At 40.1% G+C, this 22,953-nt stretch overlaps 2 long non-coding RNA genes across 2 annotated transcripts; one reads left to right on the top strand and one right to left on the bottom strand.

Annotated features, from left to right (window-relative positions):
• Window positions 1-363: 363 nt before the first annotated feature.
• On the bottom strand, window positions 364-10,035 carry LOC116092375. Its single transcript, XR_004119231.1, has 5 exons — window positions 9,873-10,035; window positions 5,372-5,550; window positions 2,199-2,304; window positions 792-851; window positions 364-391 (listed from the first exon to the last, which is right to left on the bottom strand). It is a non-coding gene; the product is annotated as an uncharacterized LOC116092375 (long non-coding RNA).
• Window positions 10,036-14,268: 4,233 nt separating this feature from the next.
• On the top strand, window positions 14,269-19,806 carry LOC116092374. The gene is made up of 3 exons (XR_004119230.1): window positions 14,269-14,348; window positions 14,988-15,355; window positions 19,679-19,806. It is a non-coding gene; the product is annotated as an uncharacterized LOC116092374 (long non-coding RNA).
• Window positions 19,807-22,953: the final 3,147 nt, after the last annotated feature.

Here is a 22,953-nt window from a genome sequence, read left to right as displayed (position 1 = left end):
AAAGTTTTTAATTTATAAGTAAGGCAAGATATCAATAATAAATAATGGCAAAATTGTTGACGTTTGGTCTTTTGTTATGTTAAATACTGGTTGCTTTCAGAGACTTCACATAAACCCAGATGCTCTTATGTGACCTTGTCCCCCCACCAAGTTATCACTGATTGATAAATAAAGATGCCAACATCCAATAGCTGGGCAAAAGAGAAATGGGTGGGGTTTGGGGTTCCCAAGCTTGAGGTCAGAGGAATACCATTAAAAAATAAACAGTGGCTGGGTGGTGGGAGCGCCCGCCTTTAATCCCAATGCTTGGAAGGCAGGCAGATTTCTGATTTTGAGGCCAGCCTGTTGTGCAGAGTAAGTACCAGGACATCCAGGACTACACAGAGAAACCCTGTCTCAAAAAAACCAATAAATAAATAAATAAATAAATAAATAAATAAATAAATAAATAAATTAAATAAACAGTGAAGAGAGAAGGGGCAATGGAATAAGAATCATTAATGGCCATGTAGGTTGGCTAATTGGAGTTAAGAGCAACCCAGATGAAACATGGCAAAATATGTAACAGAATTATTGACTGGGGAATAGATGTAACAGCTTAGAGAATAGATATCTGCCCAGCTCTTGTGCTGATTAAGGTTTCATTGTATATGTCTCTTATCCTGAAACAAAATGGTCAAAGGCGGGTTGCAAGCCCCAGACTGAGATTAAATATTACATAACACAAAATAGATCAATAAAAACAACAAACAACATAGCTTAATAATAATTATGTAAATATGATGTCTTACCTGCTCTCAAAATAACTTCTTCACTGAAGTAGCTCTTCTTGCAATGAGATGATATGACACCTGTGTGATATAAACACAAAAGGTATTAGGATGCTGTATTAGGTTATGAGTGATCTCTGGGTATGTCATACTCTTCAAGAAATGACTGTTGGTAGGTACTACATATAGTGCAGACACACTAGACATACACGAGGATGATCACATCCCAGTCAGATGACAAATTTCATCACAACACTAAGAATTTAAAGTCTATTAGTTGTTGAACTCTGAAGTTTTCACTCAAGATTTTCTTACTGCACTTTACTATGGGTGACTGCGACCATGCAGTGCAAGCCTTTGAATACAGCAGGGGAACTGGACTTTTGATTAGAATTGCCTTCAATTGATATCCTATCTTTGAGTCCCTGTGGAGGAGAGTGAGTTCTCCCAAATGCTATGTTGAAACGATATCCTTACATTTTCACATTTTATGACACGGCTTTCATCATGCAGTAATAAAGAACAAAGTAACTTCTGCTTTCTCATATCTATCGTGTAAGGCTCATCTAAATCTCCCCACATTCTTATACTCTTCCCCAGAACCTAGGATTGAAGATATTTCTGTACCTTAAATGCTCTACAATTCTCTTAAATATCTCTCACTATGTGCTCATCTTTAAGTATGAGCACTGTTGAAACTAGTAATTTACTCATTTTGAAATAATATTATACATTTAGTACCTATGACCTAAATAGCATTAGATATTTTAACAGTCACATCAAAATATTTAATTACACTGAACTCCTGAATTTGTAATAGCTAAATAACTAAAAAATGGAAAAGAAATAAAGCAGATATAGGGCAAAATGTAGAGAAAGGCTTTCCCACAGACACATAAGCAAATAACTGAAAAAGGCATTTCACAATAATATATGAAAAGACTATCACCTTCATCAGTCAACAGAGAAATGAAAATTACAATGTTATAGTAAGGTACCAGAAGAGCTAAAAGGAAAATTAAACAAATATCACACACTTGTCTAGTTGAGCAACTGGAATTCTGAGGTGCTACTAGAGTGGTATAATTATTTAAGAGCACCAGGTGATTGTTAGTCTCAAGATCTAGAAATGGCACCACAAAGCATCGTCATTGGAACACACACTCTATGTCCACAGAAAGATGCATATAAGAATTTGTCTAATGTCCTTACTAAACAATACATGATAGCAAATAAATTACCCTGTGCTATGAATTGGGTTATCTCTTTTGGAGTTATCAATCAGTGGGACCTCATAGAACCTCAAATCAAATATCCCAAACTATTGTCATTGCTCTTGATCACCCACCAGAATTCAATGATAAAATTCTATAGCTGAAGACACTGTATACTTGAGTTACAAAACAAAGAAATCCACTTGGTACTCACCTGGAATCTATAACCTACTGCTAGGTTTCATAGACTGGCGGGTGTTATGCATGCCACCAGAGGAGAAGTGTAACCATCCTTCATATCTAGTTGTGAACCCTGCAAGCTACAATAAGGAAAAGCTTGTCAAAATATGCCTGCTGGCACAATAGTGGCACAAATGTTATGTGAATAACCAAACACATTTTATTGGATGTAAGGCCTTGCTCCACAAGACAGAACCCATATTTGGTACCAATATTGGTACCAAGAACACAGGATTAGATTGGTCATAGGCCATAGAGAAAGATCTACTATTACTATTCTGCTAAATGAATATAGTATTAAACAGATTCCTAATAACTTATCACTATGCCACCAATTAGCACATCTCTCAACACTCATCAGGGAAGCTTATTCTTGAAGTAGATGGTAATTAGCACAGAGGCATACAACTGGTCAACTTGCAGAAAATACGAAACTACAGAGTGCTCTTAGCTCTATATTATCCCTCTTCCTCCATGGCTCAAACATCACTACTGGAGAAGAAGGGGTGGAAATATTCTAACAGTCAAAGTTGGCAAATAACAAAACAGTAGTCTTTGGACATGGGAGGACAGTTGCACATACAAACTCACAGAAGTTGTAAACAACATGCACAAGACTGGTGCATTCTCAAGACAGACCAAATCCCAGTATGGAGGAGGAAGGTTGGCATGAACTTCCACCCCTCCAGTTAAGGAGTGTTAAGGATATCACCATCCTCTAAGGGTTGTCCCCATACTCAAGAGTACTGGGACAGCACAGATTGATTCAGTGGGGTAAAAAAAAAAAGTAGAGAAAAAACACAAAGTTGGATTAGGGGTGGAGTGGATCTGGAAGGAGTTGAGGGAGGGCTTTGAATATGTTCAAAATACATTGTATGGAATTCTCAAAGAATTAATAAAATATTATTACAAATAAAGAATGTTTCTATAAACACTACTCACAATATACAAAGCAGGAAAGGGGCCCAGTATCTGTCCATTAAGCATAGAATAAATAGGTAAACTGTAGACATACAGCTAATGCTGTAGAGCAAAAGTGAGCAGTTATCACTCATACACCATCATTCAGGAGTCTTACAGGAATAATGCTGAGGAACAGTGCTTAGGGGTGCTTGCTGCTCAAATATGAAGATTAGATTTTGGGTCTCAGAGTTCAAATAACAATCTAGGTATAGTCCTACACAAGCCTGTAAACCCAGGACTGAGAAGAGTCAGAGACAGCAGGATGGCTGGAGCTATCTGGCCTTCAGTCAAGCAAAAAACAAAACAAAACAAAACAAAACAAACAAATAAAAAAACTAACAAACTCCAGGTTGAGGGAGAGACCATTCCTTAAATGAAAAGGACAGGGAAGATAGAGGAAGACACCTACCACAAGCACAGAGAGAGAGAGAGAGAGAGAGAGAGACAGAGACAGAGACAGAGACAGAGACAGAGACAGAGAGACAGACAGAGACAGACAGAGACAGAGACAGAGACACAGACGAGACACAGACAGAGACAGAGACACAGACAGAGACAGAGAGACAGAGACACAGACAGAGACAGAGATACAGAGACACAGACAGAGACAGAGAGACAGAGAGACAGAGACACAGACAGAGACAGAGACACAGACAGAGAGAGGAACAAGAAGAAGGAGGAGAAGGGGGAGGAGGAGGGAAGGAGGGAGGGAGAGGGAACAAGAGAAGATGCTGAATTCAAGGACAGCTTTTAAAAACCACATGGCATATGATTCCAATGATGGAAAACTAAAAAGCAGGCTAATTTATAGTGTTAGAATTCAGAGTGCCCCCCCCCCCTCGGAGATGCTAGTTTTAGAAAGAAGAACAAGAGTTTTTTTCTGGAATGTTACTAATCCTATTTCTTGATCTGGGCACTGGTTACACAGGTGTGCTCACCCTGGGAGAACAAGGACCTGTGCTCTTGATTGCCTGTGCACTTCTCTGTAATGCCTTAATGGAAAGGATTACTTGAGAATGAACTTGTAGAGGTAAATATTTGCTGTTTAGTTGGATAGAACCTAGCCTATTTCGGAGAATGACTGATGTCTCAAGCCATGGCCACACCAGCTAAACTGCTTGTGCTGCTTCAGATAAATATTGATTTTATTAACAGTCAGATTACGGGAGTGAACATAAGCACGAACAGAGGCCAACTAGGGTACGAGGTTCCAAGGGGTGATGTTCTCATTCTTACACAATTTTGTTGAATAACTGACACACAATAAGCTAGCCATACTAACAATAGGCAGTATGAATATTTTGAGCATTTATTTCCAGAACTATCAGCAAACGGAGAACCTAGAAACATATAACACTCTCCAGACCTTCATTGTGCCAATTCTCCCTTGTCATCTTAATACCAACTAATAATAATTAGTGTTTTTGTTGGTATGAGTGGTGTGTGTGTGTGTGTGTGTGTGTGTGTGTGTGTGTGTGTGTGAAAGAGAAAGAGAAAGAGAAAGAGAAAGAGAAAGAGAAAGAGAGAGAGAGTGAGAGAGAAAGAGGTTGTGTTGGGGTGGTCACATATACCATGGTATACACTCTAGATTTCTTCCTTTTATTCCTACATGGGTTATGGTGCTAGAACCCAAGTGCCTTTGCCTGTTGAGCCATCTCACTGGCCCCTTGCCATATGTTAAAAGTTCAGTCCTTGGGATGGTGCAAGTGGGAAGTAGGGGCACCTTTAAGAAGAGAGGCTGCATGCGAGATCTTTAGGTCATTGAAGGTGTGCCCTTCAAGGACACTGAGGCCCTTCCTCTCTCTCACTTCCTGGCCCTGAGGCAAGCAGTCTGCTATGCTGTGAACTCTCTGCCATTGTCATCTAGTTCATTGTCTTGGGTATTTCATTACTATGACAGGTGAACATGGCTTCATTTGGAGAAGAGCCACTTCAACATGTAACTTAATCTAATCTCATAAAAGTCTGCATTTTTAACCCAGGCTTTTCTCCTCCACTATCTTGTTCCAAGATCCCATCAAGCCCCTTCCCCCCACTCGTTGTTACAGAGCATCCTTTTACCTCAGGGGTAAGGGGAGGAAGGGGTGATTGGCCTAGATCATCTATATGTTTAATAGTTCATCAGTCATTTGAGTTACCAACTTTACAACCAGCTTTCTTCTCTGTTCTGTATGGGCTTCTGACCTGGCTTCATCTGGGCTTGCTTAGGGAGAATGTCCATTCTTCTACAGCAGATCCATCAGCTTTAGAATGCCCACAAGTTCCTTAGAAAATATTTGGCCACTTGAGGTAGGTCGTGTATATGACAATAGGATTCCGATAACAGATCCCCTTTTCAGTTCTAGGACTTGTCACAAAAGGATCTAAAAATAGACACAAAGGGAGCAATTTATTGGAGTTCTGGAAAGAAGATAACAATGAGGATGACTCTGGCATTTCGACTTTTTCTGAGAGGAAGGAAATTGAGATGGGGTGGGAGAGTCACATTGTCTGAGTTGGAAGTCAGAAGTGAGCAGACTCAGTCTTGAAAGTCTGAACAGCTCTAGTGGGGAGGGGGCAGGGTTGAAGTAGGTACCGGCGTATCTCATTGAAGTGGCCATGACCCACCCAGTTCTTTATCTCACTACATTTGTCTTGTTTCTTTTCATCTCTTAGCTTAGGCTAGTCTTCTCTAGGTTGTAAAATAGGATTTCCTCTCCAGTACAAACGGTTGTGTGCAAACACGGGAAGCACCTGCTCTCTTACATTTAGGAAGGAGGTTACCGTCTATGCCCAGTTTTAAAGGGTATAACCATATAACCAACCACCAACAATACCTTTGTTCCAGAGGACACTGGAACTGTGTCCAGCCCAGAGGACACTGGAACTGTGTCCAGCGTATTGATACTCATATGTCTCAGTTAGTGTCTCAAAACCAGGTGGACACAAGTGGCCCCTTTTCATTCCCTTCCTACCTAACTATGTTACATAGGTACACAGAGAAAGAGAACAGACAGCACGGTAAATGGAGGCTCATACAACCATATACCTGTTACAGGAAGACATAATGTGACCACTCAAACAGGGAAAAACAAGACCACCTCAAACTGACACGACTGGCCCAGAAGTCCATTAACTGTCTTTTCTTCATTGCAGTGGAATGTACAATTCATGTGCAAAGGCATACAATGAGCCGTGTATCTGATCATTTATCTGATGATATGATATCTGAAAACTATGTAAGGACTCATGGACTCCCTTCCATTAATGTTTACTTATAGAAAGAACAGACCAAGCTCTGGGGAACTACTGTCTCTTGAGGAGCCTATACTCCCTCTTCAGAATGTGTTTTCACTTTCTAATAAAACTTCCTATGAATTCTTCTTATCTCTATACTTTCTCTGAGAGCAACCAGAACCTGGAAGCACCAATGAGAGGTTTCCATCTGTGCTTTTTATATCTGAGATCAAGAACTGACCTGAGTTTTGTTACCAGCACCCAAATCACATGGTTCACAACCACCAATTTCATGATTCCTACATCATCTTCTTGACATCATGGGTACCTGCACATACATGGTACTCATACAGACAAGCAGGATGGTACTCATACAGACAAGCAGGTACACACATATACATGTAAATAAAGAGAAATTAAAAACAGAGAGAACCCAAGTCACTTGGTGGTATATCTTAAGGTTTTGGAACAAGAAAAACAAAACAAACCCCAAACAATAAACACAAAGAAATAATAAAAATCAAGGCAGAAATTAATGAAATAGAAACAAGGAAAAAATTCAAACAAACTATAGGAGATGCAATTGAACTCAATCTCAGGGCACCTGTCTGCAGGATTTGTTCCCAGGTAAATCTAGATCCCACTACCAAATGTTTTCAACAAAACAGAGACAGGATGGTACTAGCTTAAGGCAGGAAGAATAATGGGGGCCTGCTTCAGACTTTGGCTTTCCAGGATTAATAAATTCTAACATATAGACACAGGTAGCTAGTGAGTAATTAGCAGGTCTTTTTCTGTAGGTGTGGTGTGTCACACCTGTAATTTCAGCACTTGGGAGACAGAAGGAAGCCAAAAGACAAAAATACCAGTAGAAAAGGAAGGGAAAATGAAGAGAGGCATTAGAATTTCCACAAATATGTTCACAAAGCAAACAACTATACTTGGTGACAATTATATTTTAAAAGTAAAAATATTTTTGTCTCAAGATCATATCAAAAATGAAGAAATGTTTCCTGAAAGTTTTATCTATTTTGTTAAAGAATGGTGACAATTTGTGAACTTTGACTCACAAATGCTCCATCCTTCCCACCCTGGTACAGGATGGCAGGAGCTTCACCCCAGGTGCAGAAAAGGGTCACAGTACGTCCCAGGAATAGAGGCCCCCTCCCAAGTTCCAGCGACAGAGGCTGCACCCACCCATGGCTCCTGCAGCAGAGAGTAGGAACCCCTCTCTTCCCCTAGAGCCCTGTTCTCAGAGTTCATATCCCTGGAAGCAGCAGAGGGACCCCTTGCCAGGTCACAATCCTCCCAGGCCATTCACAGGTCCCGCCCACTGCCTGCACAGGTCCCGCCCACTGCCTGCACAGAGTAGAGCCATTTCCACGTGGGAGAAGCAAGCCTGAGGCTTTCTTCGCTGTCAGCCAGGAGTGTCCAACAAGAGCTCCATTGTCTGTGCCTCCTGCTTTGAAGCTCACAGACTATAAGGTTCTGCCCAAACGAGATGACTCTATCTGTGGCACAGTGCAGGAAAGTTCACACTGGAGAGGGCACTTAAGACATTCTTTTGCTATTAAACTCTTGAAAGGACCCTAGTAGCTCTGTTAAGGGAACAAACTTCACAGACATGGATGTAATGAGTTATGTCCAATGCATTAAAACTGTAAGGCATCAAAGGGTGTTATGAAGGAAGAGAAATGACTGTCCTCACAATGGTAAAAAGCATCTGCAAACTAGGAGCCTGGAAAGGATCTGCTATCCAAACTATGGCAAAATCTTACAGTACAGTAACAGACTACAGTCTAATTTAAGAGATGGGCAACTCTCTCAAAGGCCGTGTCTCCACAGAATGTATGTAACTGGAAAGTAAGTTCATGAAAAGATAGTCATCACTACTAGTATTAAGGAGATATAAATCTAACCCCCCAATGGGATCATGTCACACACACAAGGACAGTTATCATAAATCAAAGCAGGAAACAGCAAGATTTGGAGAAACTGGGGATCTCACATATTACTGTTAAGTGTGTAAAATGGTATGTTCCCCCCAACTTAAAAACAAATTGGTGATGCTTCAGCCAATTAAACATAAAATTACATGGCAACAGCAATTCTACTGGACTTTGAAAGAATTGAACACAGGTGATCAAATGAAAACCTGTATGAGTATTCAAAACCACACTATTCACAATAGACAAAAAATAGAAACCACCAAAAGCTCGCTGACTCACAAGGGGATTAGCAAATATAATATTTATACAGTGAAATACTATTCAGTCATCAAGCAATGAAGGGTATATACATGCTCCAAAGTGGAAAAAGCCTTGAAAAATTATGCTATGTAAGAGAAGCAAGATATAAAGGGTCTCATATTAGTTGAACATTTATGGTGGGACATCCAGAATTAAGGGATGTTTACTGAGATCAGAAGGAAAATGAGAGAACCCCAGGCAACATCCTTTGTCTACAAAATTAGACAAGTGCATTTTATATAAAAGAATCTTCCAAAAGTAACTTTTGTCATCATTCTGTAAATGAACGCATTGCAGTGAACAGCTGGATTTTCTTAACTCATCAGCAAAGCTAAGACTGTCTCATTCCTGGGTTCCATTTTATGTTCTCAACCTCAAAGAGACACTGGAAATGTAGGCAGATTAAAAACATGATTCTCATCCACTGTGATGAGCTCATAGATCCCTGTTCTCATATGGTGTCACTTTCTCTCATGCAAGTATTTCAATATCTCTTACATGACAGAATAGGATGGATAAATAAATAGATGATAGATAATAGGTAGGTAGATAGATAGATAGATGATAGATAGTTTATATTAAATGATAAATGACAAGTCAAAGAAAAAAATCAATTGATGATACATACATACATACATACATACATACATGCTCAGATGACAGAAAATAGACAGATGCTAGATAGAAAATGCAGGGAGTAAGCACTGAAACAACACTCTACAACTTAAGACTTTGAAGTATTAAACTAGGATTGATCTCCTCCCCTCAGTGCTTGTCTTTAACCACAGATTACTTGAATGTAAAAGGAATAATGGGTTCTGGTCCATTCCGGTAAGAGGGAATCACTACAGACTGGTTTGTGCACTGAAGAGACACAGAACAAGCAACTCATCTATGGACCAAGCAACTTATCTAAGCTTCATCAGAAAACCCATTTGACCAATTCCAGTTTCATGAGGCTGCTCCTATGGGCTGCAGATCCCTCAGCTCAACAGTTAGTCTGGTACAAAAATAGGTCTAGAGTTTGGTAAAGGAGTCCATTTGCCTCTATTTCATGCCTGGGTTTTAAAAACCTCACCCAAAAGGTCATCTTTGGTCAACACAAAACACTCACTCCTGCTGCTGCCCAGGAAAGTGACCTTGTTTATATTTGTGCTGAAGCCATGGAAAGAGCCGGCCCTTTCCCTGTCTTTGCTTTTCAAAGGCTGGCTGATGCTTACCAGGCTCCACAATAGCTCTCAGTTCCAACCCGTTAGTTCTGAGACAACTTCACAAACCACATGCAGAAGACAGAAAAGAACCACCCAAGTTCCCCACTGGCTCTGTGGACAAAAGAGAATAAAATCAGCTCAGTGGGTGGAGAAAAAAAAAAGCCACATGAACTCAGACTGCCCAAATAAGCCCAAATGATCCAGGGTATCCCAGACCACCTGAAGTCTGAGAACATATGCAATACTGGTTACCTAGGAGACACTGGCAAGGGTGGGGCGGGGAGAGGAGCTCCGAGCTAGGAAGCAGGGCCTTGGCCATCCATCCCAGCCACACCAGCTCCACACCCACACCGTCCTGATGCATTGTCCTGGGCTGAATGCATGAAGTTCAGAGGACTTTTCATCGGCTCTTAAATCCACTGCTGCTCAAGCATGAAATATCTTTGGATTCCATTAAAAAAAAAAAATAAATGTGCTAACAAGCTGTTAAACCACACTTTACAACAAACGCATCAAACTGATGACTTAGCTTCAAAAATATGAACTCACTGAAATAATAAAGGCTTTGTGGAGCTTGGATAAATGAAGTGGTTACCTCACAGTGAGGGAAGTCTGCGAGGCACATCACTATGTAATCAAAAAAATAAGTCTCCGGTCCTCAGAGAGCATTTGCCTCCCAACAGTCCTGAGCCCAAAGGCTTTGGACAGGAGGAAAAACAACACAGGTACCAAAAAGACACAGGCGGGGGCGGGAGAAAGAAAGAAATCCAGTCAGTACTTTGATTAACAAGACTTCTTGCTGCACTTAAGTACAAACAGCTGCCTAGACTCTAACAGCCAAGCCTGAAGCTAAACACTCCACTGTTTACATAACCCAGACTTAATCAAGCGACCATATAATCCTCCAATTTAAAGTATCCCTAAGAGTTTCGGTGTGATGTTGGTTTTCTCACAAGCTGGTCCAGTCAACAAGCTATTTGAAAATGCCAGTGGCTGCCCCTCGGCTCCCAAGCTTGGTGCACTGCCTGGGAGCTTACAGGGAGGTTTAGGGAGGGGGACACTTGGAGGACCTGGGTCATAAAGTGTTTCCTGTTCTTCTGTTGGCATCCTACACAGTAGTCTTTGCTTATTAAGTCCAAAGTCCAGATTGCCTTTATAAAAAAATGGGGTCTGAACAGACTTACTTTAGTGATGTTGGTACAAGAAAGAACGTATATTTCTCGGTTAGAAATTCCATAAGTACAGAGGGAAACAGGCCATGTGTTCTGAAAGGACTGGTAAAGGTAACGAAAGGAACCGGTCATGATAAAGATGTTGGAAAAAGGAAAAGTGCTAGGAAGCTTTGGTTGAGGCTGAGAACTCATATGGCCACAGAAATCATATGGTGTGAGAGAAAGCACCTCCCTAATATGGGAGACTCAGTATGGCTGTAAAATCGAAACCTTTGAGGTCAGGATGCTAGGTGCCAAGTACCCAGAAGAGAATATAAGTCAGTACTTCAAATAAGGGAGAAGGCAAAGGCAAAGGAAGAGAAGACTCCAAGTTTGGACAGAGAGGAGCTAGTCAGTGGGTCCCGGGGGATAGCTCTGGGGGAGCAGCGAGGCAGGAGGCTCTTAGGGTGGGGCAGGGATACACAGCTCAGAAGGCTAATACTTAATACTGGAGTTACTAAGTTGGGTAGAGTCCTTTGAAAAAATCTGTCCAGAAAACAAAAAAGCAATAAAAGTTTGTCTTTGAAGACCCCCAAGGCTTAAACAGGGGAGGACATTGGCAGCATCTTTCTTTTTCAAATTTTATTATATGTATTAATTATCTAGAATAATATTGCACTAAGATATTTTCATAGATCTATTGATCATATTTACTCCATTAACCTCTTTGTTGTCCCCTGCCCCTTCCTGTGTTTACTTTCCTTCTCAGATTTTGTTTATTTGTATCCTAGGTGTGTCTTAAAATCACCATGTAGCTAAGGATGACCGTGAACTCCAGATCCTCCTGCGTCTATCTTCCAAGTGAGATATGTGTAGAGTGACTCACTGAGGAGTTCTAAATCTGTTCCATGGCCAGAGGCCTGTTGTAAAGAAAATAATCATTTTCTTTGCTATTTCTTTTTTTCACATTTTCTCATTATGGATTGAACTAGTCCATTTCAGCAAATTTTAACGGCACTGAAAAGTGGTTGTTATGGAAATGCAGGATGGCTTAGTGGTTAAGAGCACTGCCTGATCTTGAGAAGACCCGAGCCCAATTCCCAGCTCCCACAGAGAGGCTTCCCAGGTCCAGGGGAGCCAACACCCTCATTGCCTACTTCAAGTACTGAAAACATCCTAACGTTAAAGCACAGTGTTTGTTACCTGAAATTTATGTGACAGAATAGGCTCAAAGATAGCATGAACTTTATCCTCAGGGAAATAACTATGAGGAGAAACTCATAGTTTTTACTATAATTTAGCTAGTAGAAACAACTAAATATGATGGTGGAACATACCTACAAGTTCTAGAAACAAGAAGTAGAAAAAGTGAAAAACATATAAAATATAAAATCCAAGACATTCCCAATATAAATGGAAGCTCTGTCATTTTAGTCATGAAGATGAAGAGGTCAGAAGACAAAGAGTTGAGTGAAATGTCCATACTCAGATGTATTATAGACATGAATTTTCTTTAAGTAAACAGGAAGCATAAGAAGCAGCTAGAACCAAGAGGGACGGACACTGGGTCGAAAAGACTATGACACCCTTAGCTGGGATTAGTGGAGTGGATGCTGGGATGAAGTTACTCTTAGCTAGTTTCTCCAACAGCAACAGACAGAATAGACCCATCTTCAAAGATCCATCTTCAAACTGTTCAGACAACATATCTACCAACCTAGAACTGCTTGAAAAGCAGCAACTTTTCAAACTGTAAGAGAAGTTAAGTCAAACCCAGATGTTGGCAGCTATTGTCTACGTTCTTTCTGTATTCCAAGTGAAACAGGACATCCACATAATGCTGATGGAGAGCTACAGGTGTGGGGGATGTTACCTCTAGTCCTATCTCAGAGGAGTAGCTAGGGGCCATCTAACATGGCCTCATGGTGAAATGATAAAGTGACAAGATGGAAGTCTCCTAGCTCACTGAGCCTCCACATGGAGTCATTAGCCCCAGAAAGTTGCCCGACTTATGCTGGACTCTGCTAGGTCAACAGTAAATGTTGTAGGGTTAAACAATTGAAAATCTCAGGACTTTAAAACCATATATATCATAAACTGAGTCTTAGAGACAGTGAATAGATGGATTCAATTTCTTTAAAAAATATTCTGCTTTTCTATGACTCTTGACTGTGGAATTGATGACTGGAGACATTAATATGCAGAGCTATTGCTTTTTGATACAAGAGTATAATTTTATATTTTCATCAATAATAAGAAACAATGTCTTGTGGGTGTCATTTAATGATTGCTTCTCATAATGAGAAACATAAAATCATATATAAAATCTTTAGTCTCCTCATAAATCTATCATGATTTAGCATCTACAAATTGATTTCTTATCAGATCCTGAGACTTAACCTTGTCAACAACACAGTCTTCTGCACTCACTTGTTCATGTGATCTGTAGCTTCATAGGTTTATGAACTCATAAGCTTCTTAACCACAAGGAATATTTTCATATTATTCTCATATTCAATCTTTGTAATATTTAGGTAAGCCCAATGTTGTTAGCCATACACTTTATGATCTTGTAATTTTATTATATTCTTTAAAGTCTTTGTCTTTCCAAACCGAAGAATGCTGTTTCTTGGGCTGATCTCATAAAGACGCCCCTTGTATAGCTTAATGGGCCCTGCCTGCTTGTCTCCTTGCCAGTCATTAGTTTTCTTGAACTACAATCACCACAGGGCCAGGTATGGGAAAGCCATGTCTCCATGGATAGGATGAATAAAGTTTTCTGTTTTCCAGTCTTCCTGTGGCAGCTCAAGATTCTCAGTCACAAGAGCTCACTGTGATGATCCTTCTGGTCTACAGCATGAATCTTTTCTGAGTCATAATTGTTCGGAGTGTTTGGAGAGTAAGGCATTCTTCTACCCTTTGTTTATCTAACGTGTGTTGCTACTATGACACTTAGTAATTAGTAGGGCTCTTTGGAACACTGTAGGAAAACCTCTACCTATTGATTCCAGACTTATTTTGTCCTGTGTAATGTTCTTATTTTCACTGAGTCATTTTTTCCATTGCTGGAATGTGGTCTTCTGAAGAAGGGTGGTTTCATGGTGGAAAACTCTTCATAGACTCTCTGGAAAGTGCCATTTCCCTCATGCTAGTCTGTAAAGTATACTTTTCCTCCATGAGTATTTTTCCTCTATAATGTTAGATGTTCAATGAGTCCATAAAATTAATATAAAAATATTGTACATTCACTGCAGAAAGATGATGTCTGAGCAGGTCAATATTAAGGCTATTCTGTCTCAAAAGCTACAGTAATGCCAACTGCCAGTTAAGAAAGGTAATTCTTAATTGACATTAAATTACTTACATGATTCTTGTAGAGTATTTGGAGATTTTTGAAAAGATAGGACTATTTAACTGGTGATACTGTGGGTCAAATGAAGTCTAGCTAACATAATACTTAGGAGAAAGATTCTTTGAACCTGAACTTGGTAGACTCTGACTCCACTAAACATTAATTTTCTACATCTTTATTGACATAGGATTGATAAAATCATTTTTTGTGTATAATATAATTTTTATTACATCACCTAGTGAGCATTTTGTGTATATACAAGCAGAGAATGCTGGTGACATGCTCCCTCCCAAAAGATCTCAAGTGCATGTTACCTATCCATTTTAGTATCTCCAGGCTATGAGGAGAGGTGGATGATGGCCAAACATATTCAGTTTATTTAGCTAAAAAGGAAACCTTGCAGAGCAGAAAAAAAAAAAAGTTGGAACTGTGGGCAATTCTCACTTCACCTCTCACTTCTTAGAAGAAGCATGAAAACTGTATAGCCAGAACTCTTCCATAATACAAAGGTGATCCAAAATAAAAACTCATAAGAGAGGCCCAGCAACTTGCATTGCTGATGGGCTACATACCCCAGTGTCTCTGAATCTTAAGCATGTCCTTTTTGCTTCATATTTTCAGCCCAGCCCAGACAGGAGAGGCTGTCGTGAAGGTAAATTCTACTCCCAACTTATTCTTGTCCTCTGTCACCTGAAATGTTATTGTGCCAACAGGCATTTAATGGATTAAATTACAAAAGCCCAGAAGAAAAGCCAGACAAAAGTAATTAGAGAAGAAAGAAGCACAGAGAAACTCCATGCGACAGAGGAGGTCACACAACCGAAGAAAACCAGAGTGGACTTATGTAAAAACAGCAGAGTTCTCCTTTGAGCTTCGAATGCTATTTTATTTTAATTGAGTTCTCCTGTTGGTTGAAGATCACCTGCTGGCAATTTAAGGAAATAATAAAGCAACTCTTTAGTTCCAAGCATTCCTCAATAAAACAAACTGTAAGTATTGAAGGGCATGTGAGCTACTGCTGGTAAACAGAAAAAAATAATAAGCCTGCTACCCAGAGAAACCATGTGTTTGGCTAATCTACACATTCTCTTCTGCATAGTGTAATTAAATGACATCTCCAGAGATGGACTTGTTTATTTGTAATATTGTTGTTTTAATTTGGTCATTACTTCTAAAGTTTCCAGAGAAAAACCCAAAGGTTAGCTTTCCACTTAAATATAATGTGTTTCATTCTTTTAAATGTACATTACCCCTAGCCCTGCAGTCTGGCTTCTCTATTATTTGGAGCAGGGTTGGCTGTTTCCCAAGAGGGTGGGTTGGTGATTCCAGGACATCAAGTACTCAGAGCAGTTCTGCTGGGTAATTCAGTAAGTGCCTGGCAATCTCCCTCAAGACTATTAAATGTGAACCTTGCATTCTAATGTAAGTAGAAAGACCCTATCTTAAGAATGGACCCTGAAGGGTAAAATCAGTCACCACATAAATGAAAGGGGCTAATGCTCCAATAACCAATCACATGTAGTTTTGAAACAAGTGAGATATTCATTCCCAGCAAAGTTGCTTTTGGACTCTGATTGCATAGGAACTGGGCCAATGAGAGCTATAGAGTTAGATATCTCCGAAGGACACTGTAACATAGCTGGATCTCAGTTCAGCTCACTGTACTATGAAGCAGTGGAGCACAAACACAGAACTCTACAGTCTTAGTCTGATCTGTGTCTGGGTATGTATCCAGCACTTATTTCCAGTGCTTTGCCCATCCACTTCCTGTGACATGTTTCCCTTGGGAATAAGACTGGCTGGGTAACTTCATTGCCTTCCCGTATATCAATTGTCCTACAAAACAATGACATCCCTAAGAAGTAACATCTCTCCAGATCAGGTCAGCTTCAGCTTATTTCGATGAGGCTCCAGGACCTTGAAATAATTTGGAAAATTCATAATTTACTACATTTTCCTTGAGATCATTGGTGAATTATCCCAAACTTCCAGTTAAAAGATTAAAAACAAACTTAACTAATGTAAAATACATATTTCACTTTCACTGCTACATGAGCTCAAGGCTTGTCTTTACTTAATAGCATATAAAGGCATTGCCTGTAACTGTATTGCTATGTATGGAGTCACTGGGACAAGAGACGCTTAACTTTCCAGGGTCACAACGAGGTAGGAACCTGAACTGGGAATTGACTCCATAAGTAGAGTCACCATTTGTAAAACCATTAGTTATTCTCCATAAAGACATTGACATGAGATATGTCCTCAATATTTTAAAGTTCTATTTGAAAAAAAATGGCATCTTAACCAGCATCAACCACATTTGATTGAGCCTCAGTTCCTGCTTTTTTTTTTTCTTTTTGGTTTTTCAAGACAGGGTTTCTCTGTGTAGCTCTGGCTGTCCTAGAACTCATTCTGTAGACCAGGCTGGCCTCGAACTCAGAAATCCGCCTGCCTCTGCCTCCCAAGTGCTGGGATTAAAGGCATGTGCCACCACTGCCCTGCTGAGTTCCTGCTATTTTTAAGGCACAATTCAAGGTTCCAAAGGAGGGTGCTCTGTGATCCATTCTCTGTGCTTAAAACTTAAAGGGATGGTGAAAACTACCAATTTCAAATTGTCACATTTCATATTAAAATGCAAGACACTGAATTTCTGGCTGGTGGTCACAATGCTATGAGCTATAGAAGTGACAGAAAGATTTAGGTTCCTTGATAATCACAGGGCATGCTTCTTCCACGATTCAGTTCTGAGGAGGAGAAGATGGATGTACAGTCAATACACTAGCCATAAAATGACTTTGTAAATGACTCCAAACTGAAATTCATAAAGAAAAAAATGACAGCAAGGCAGGTTGCCATAAGAGTACAGAATGACCAACTGAACATTTTGGTGGGGAAGAATGAATGGAGAAAGAGGTATCATCCTCAAAAAAAAAGATGATGTGGCCATCTGAAGGGTATTAGTAGGAGATACTTTAGAATATCTATACCTATGAGGATTATATACTGATAAGTTCAAGTGTCCCATCAGGGGGGAAAAGCTTGCAGTGGGTATGTGAGCATAACATCTACAAACCTCCTCCCCTTGATAATAGTGTACACCCTTCTGATTTACGTGTATTTCCTCAGACTTTTCTTATCAGCATGTTCTCAAGCCTTATAGGAATAGTACATAGTAGGTGTTCTAAAGTATGTCAGATGAACGAATGGAAACTATTACAGATTAGTTATTGCCTGCAAAAGAAAATAATAATGCCACTGAGATTTTAAAATATGGGCCTTTGCTCATTCCACTACATTGAAAGTTATCAACAGTCCCAGAAAAGCATAGCCGGAGCCTGCTATCAACACCGTCCTAATGACAGCCTACTTATCAGTCTGCTGGCATCATGTAGCGCAAACCGCTTCAGACTGCGGAAGGCATTTGCCAGCTAGAAGTCCTTTCCAATCTGAGAATGGGAAGAGGTGTGTAAGAGACAAGAAAGTGAAAAGAGATTTGAGGATTGGTGTTAATGGGGGATTTTCAAACATCCATGCACACTTTATGATAAAATGCTTATAAGCTGGGGTCATTTCCTGCATGGAAATATTACCTTTCTTACACCCTTATATGGAATTTCTGCCTGGCTGAACCATTAAACTAAGACTACATCCCCTCAGTAGGTTAGAGGGAAACAAACCAGCTTAATCAGCCGTAGCAGAAGGCTGGGTCTAGGAAGTAGTGCATGATTAACCACTTGCAGGAGCCTTCCAAGGTCATGGAGCTACTAATACAGCTCTGCATTCAGACTTGAGGCTAATGTAATTCATTAGTAAGTGTGTAATGTTGAACTAGACTGAAAAGAATGTCTTGATGAAAACTTGAAAGTGAAGACCAATCTTGATATAAAAGATTAGTGCAGTGGTATACAGGCAGAACAAGATAATCAACCCCTTTCCATAGAAATATACAGCTTAGAATTCATTAGCTTTAATGATGATTTGAGAAATCTCCATATCGTGCTAGATAAAGTAGGGTGGGGACATGGACCTCTAAGATTTCTGTCCTGAGCGGGAGTCACATCACTCTTTTACCTTTATGGGGATAGCTACTCAAATTAAACCCAGATAAGCTCTTGTTACTAACTTTTACCCCAAGGTGGGTCCTTTCTCTCTCTTAGCATAAAAAAAATGCTAATTGAGCAACAAAAGAAACAAGAACAGAAATGGAATCTAGACTTGTAAGTCAATTTCTCTGTCTATTGGCTTCAGGATTTTGTACACAGGCTAGAAGAAATGGGAAAGGGGGATATGTCAATACAGGAAGGAATATTTGTTTTTTCTGAAAATTCATCTCCCTCTTGATGGTCCTCAAAATTCATAATCCATCTCTAGTTTATGTGCAAAAATGGATTCTATCTTTAAAACTGAATGTTCACCAACCACTGACTCAGGGGAAAAAAACTCCACAAATTGTCATAGCACAAACCCACACCTTTTCAATGTCCCAGAATTATATAAGTGAATATCTTAGTCTCCTCTTTGCTGAAAGTTTTCACCTGAATGTCTGAACATGTGATCTGATGATCTGTGCAGATATCACAAGATCCTCATAATGAGCTAGACTTAAAGCTCAGCCAGAGACAACATGAGTGCCCTCTGTATATGAGCCTTCATCTGGTTTGATCTGGTGGTTCCTAGGATAGGCCAGTTTATGAAAGTTTCACTGTAAGGTCATACAATTGATGCATTGTCGCGCCATCTCATGGAGATGCGTCTGTCAGTGTGTTTCCTTTCCAGCTTTGCTCACATACTTACCATTGTGTGTGCCTGGTTTTTCCACTGATAAACTACGATGCTTCCTTTCATCATCAGTGTGTTAGATGTAAGGAGATAATTTTACAACATACACCCTCGTCATCACACTTTCCCAATTTCTTCTTTTTTTAGAATCTATTGATGATTCTTAGAGAATTATAATTGCCCAAATTCTTTTATTCTGGGGAATGCTAAATTCTTCCTTAAAATAGCGTGCCAACTAGCAAAGTCACTTTGAAATGTTAGATTTGCAATGTATCTGACATCTGCCTCAGTGACAACCTGTTGGACCTGTGCTTTATGACTGGCCACTCTTATCTTTCTGGGGTCATAACTGGACTTTTGTCAAGGATTCTAAAGGATATATCAGATTACCTTTGCACTATAATGAAGATGCTAATGTGATACATACATATATGTTACCATGCCTATGAGACTTTAACATTTATAGACTATTTTTAACAAGTGCAGTGGGTGCTATTATTATTATTGTTGTTGTTACTATCATTTTTTCACAGATGAGACAAGGAAAACAATGGAACTGAGTGCTGTGTTTAAGTTCAAGCAACTTCTCAGATCAGTGTCTTACCTGAGTCATCAAACAACACAATGTATTCTCTTACACAATTATAATATGCTGCCCCCATGTATGTGCACAAGTTCTTCTGTGGCTAAAAAGATGCTTTTGTGCTATATAGTAGGCAAGGAAAGTAGTTCACAATGTTCAACAGTAAATAGGTAACTTGTTTTCTAACTAAATGAAAATATATTAAATTACATTATTTCTAATGCCTCCTGGAAATAGAAGGATCATGGATACAGTGAACCCAGGTATAAAGAAGAGTTAATGTCTGACACCTATCATACATCTACAATAGAGCCCATACTCCCTGATGGTCTATCAGGGAAGAAGAGTGGGAAAGATTGTAAGAACCAGAGGGCCAGGACATCTACTATGAGATGGTATAACTCTATGCAACAGGAACACTGAACACATGAAATCTCAACACTATCCTCACCTGGACAAGACCTGCACAATGACACCCCCCATTGCCATGCCAGTATGAATGTGGGAAATCTCACAAAGTCCAGTCCCTAGGTGAAGAGCTACAGGCAAGCAGTGGGATAAGCTATCTGAGAAGTTATCCAATCCCAAGAAGTCAGCCTGAAACACATAAACATGACTAATGCCAAATGGACTCAGTAGGCTGCGTGTGTATTTGTGTGTGTGCGCGTGTGTGTGTTGCGTGTGTGTGTGTGAGTGTGTGCATGTGTTTGTGTAAAACAATAATTGTTAAAGATATACTGAATCTGAGATGTAGTGGGGGTTGGGAGAGGAACAGGAAGGGTAGAATTGCTGTAAATATAGTACTTGTGCATGAAAATCTCACAAAGAAATGAAAATAATTTTTAAAGTTAAGGACCAATGAAACCAGTCAGAACTTGGTCGTGGAGCAAGTGTTTACTCATGATGACATGGCATATGCTTTGCTCTTCCTGGAGATGGAAGGAAAAGCAGGGTCCACTGGTGTGCATGAGGTGGGGAAGAGGCACCACCAGTTGGGCAACTCATTCTCAGAGGCACAGATGCAAGAAGGTCAGACACTGACATGGTGGCCAAGAATGGGGTGAGGTTTGGGACCTAAGGCAAGAATGTAAGGGAAACTGGCAGGTTTTGTCTAATCATTTGCAATCAACTGCCTCAAATGAAGCCAGTTGTTCTTGAGAACTCCAAAATTTTAGTAACAGGCTTATTGATAGAGGGATGGGTAATCACTTTTGGCTCCCTTGCTTCCTTTGTCTAAGTGACAGCTGAGAGGCGGCGGTTCAAAGGGCTTATATTTATTTACAAGAAGAGGGTTAAACTGCTGTGGATCACAGGTATGCAAACACGAGTACACTCTCTGCTCCCATTAGGCACTAGGAGCTCATAGGCATAAGAAGGCAAAGTACCCATCATACACTGCAACCGTCTGCTCCCTGCTCCCCAGGCCAACTTCAAATTATATTGCTATCTTCTCTGGAGACTTATTTCAAGGAAAAGTTGATGAAGTAGAACTTTAAAAAATACTGTTGGGCAGCTAAAATATCACCATGAAGATTTGTATTCGAAGCATTTAATAAAGAGCAACACAAAGCACAAGGAAGAATTGGTGAACAATCTCTGTTCTAGTTATTTGCGACCTCTCCCAAGATACAAGATGGCAGATAAGTGGAAAATTCCCTCTGGGCTTCCACCACAAGCAGCCAAGTCTCCACATTGTAAATGTTTAATGTAGTAGATAACTCATAAACCACATATATGCATGTTCCCAGGTGGTCCCCAGGCCCCTGCACTTAGGAAAATGATGTGCCTAGACCCCACCATTATCTGTGGCCATACCTGAGAGAGGCAAGCCACTTCTGGGCCCATCCACCCAAGAGTGGTGACCAGTTTTCTGTGTGAGTTTTAAATATTGTCTTCACAACTGTGGAAGCCAGTAACGATCCTGACCTGGGCCTGTTCAGTCACCACAGGGAACACAGGCTGCTTTGGAGCAAGAATAAATGTCTTCCAGGAAGCATTAACATTCGGTTTGTTTATTACTTCAACTGTGCCACAGACTAAGACAATGGAAAAAAATGTATCTCAATTAGGAGCTGAGAAACATACCAATAAAATTATCATACACACATTCTTAAAGTAGAGGCTCTTTCCCAAGAAACATTTATAACCTGGCTACCCCCCAAAGGCATTTAGTAATGTCAGTGTCTTGAGTAGTTCTTGGCTGTTCACAGTTAATCTGTGGGGTGCTCTGCTGGCATCTAGTGGGACAGGAATGCCATAAATCTCTCACAATGGCCAGGAGGGCATCCACAATCAAGAAAGAGCTCGCCCAAAATGTCAGAAATGCCAGCACTTAGAAACCCTGAAACCTTCAGTTTATGTAGGCAATAATATATTTGCTACCCAACAAACTGAAAGCAGACAAGCTAATGTTCATTGGCTTTCCAAGGTAAGCCCTACATCACACATATAATAGAATGTCTGTCTGATAGAATTTTTTTCTGTGAAAAATTCATGATGTTGAATTTTCTTCTTTCTCCAAAACCATAAAATATTAAATAGTCATTGTAACTGCTTCATTTATAGATAAATTTAATTTCTTCCTTTCTGCATATATAAAAATTCCTATGCCTTAGGCATTGCAGCACACACCTGGTAATCCCAGAACTCAAAATACCTAGGCAGGGCGAGTCAAACTTCTAGACTAGCCTGGGCTACATAGTGAGACCATAAATCAAAAGAAAACAAACAAACAAAAGGTTCATATTCAGGAGATATTTCTTAATCAAATCCCCCCAAATTTTGAGAAATAAGCCATAGAATAACAAGCTTAAGTCACTGCTAATACCCATCACTTGGGTGCGCTGACAAGATGGGAAACTGGCTTTTCCAAGTCTTGTTTTCCTGTTTGGTCCACTGCATCATAATATGCTCCTTTATTAAAAACACCAGGTAGAGGTCTGAGGAAGATAAACAGCCACTCACGCCATAGGAAGGTTTAGACCAGTGGTGGAGCTCCACGTTTGAGGACAATGCATAGTTTCCAGGTGAGAGAGTTTGGTTTCGATGAGAGAAGGGCAGATCAGGGAAGGCAGAGCTTCAGTGAGCTCACCAACACAGCATGTCCCCAGGTAACCACTGCTCCCCAGACCCATGTGGCCATGTCTGTCTGCATCATCCTCGCTCCCAGGTAATTCATGCAGAGGTACAAGACAGAACGGAACCATAGCTGGGCAAGAGCTGTGA

The sequence above is a fragment of the Mastomys coucha genome, unplaced genomic scaffold, assembly GCF_008632895.1.
Source record: "Mastomys coucha isolate ucsf_1 unplaced genomic scaffold, UCSF_Mcou_1 pScaffold15, whole genome shotgun sequence".
Taxonomy (NCBI): domain Eukaryota; kingdom Metazoa; phylum Chordata; class Mammalia; order Rodentia; family Muridae; genus Mastomys; species Mastomys coucha.
This window is presented reverse-complemented; position numbering and strand designations above follow the sequence as displayed.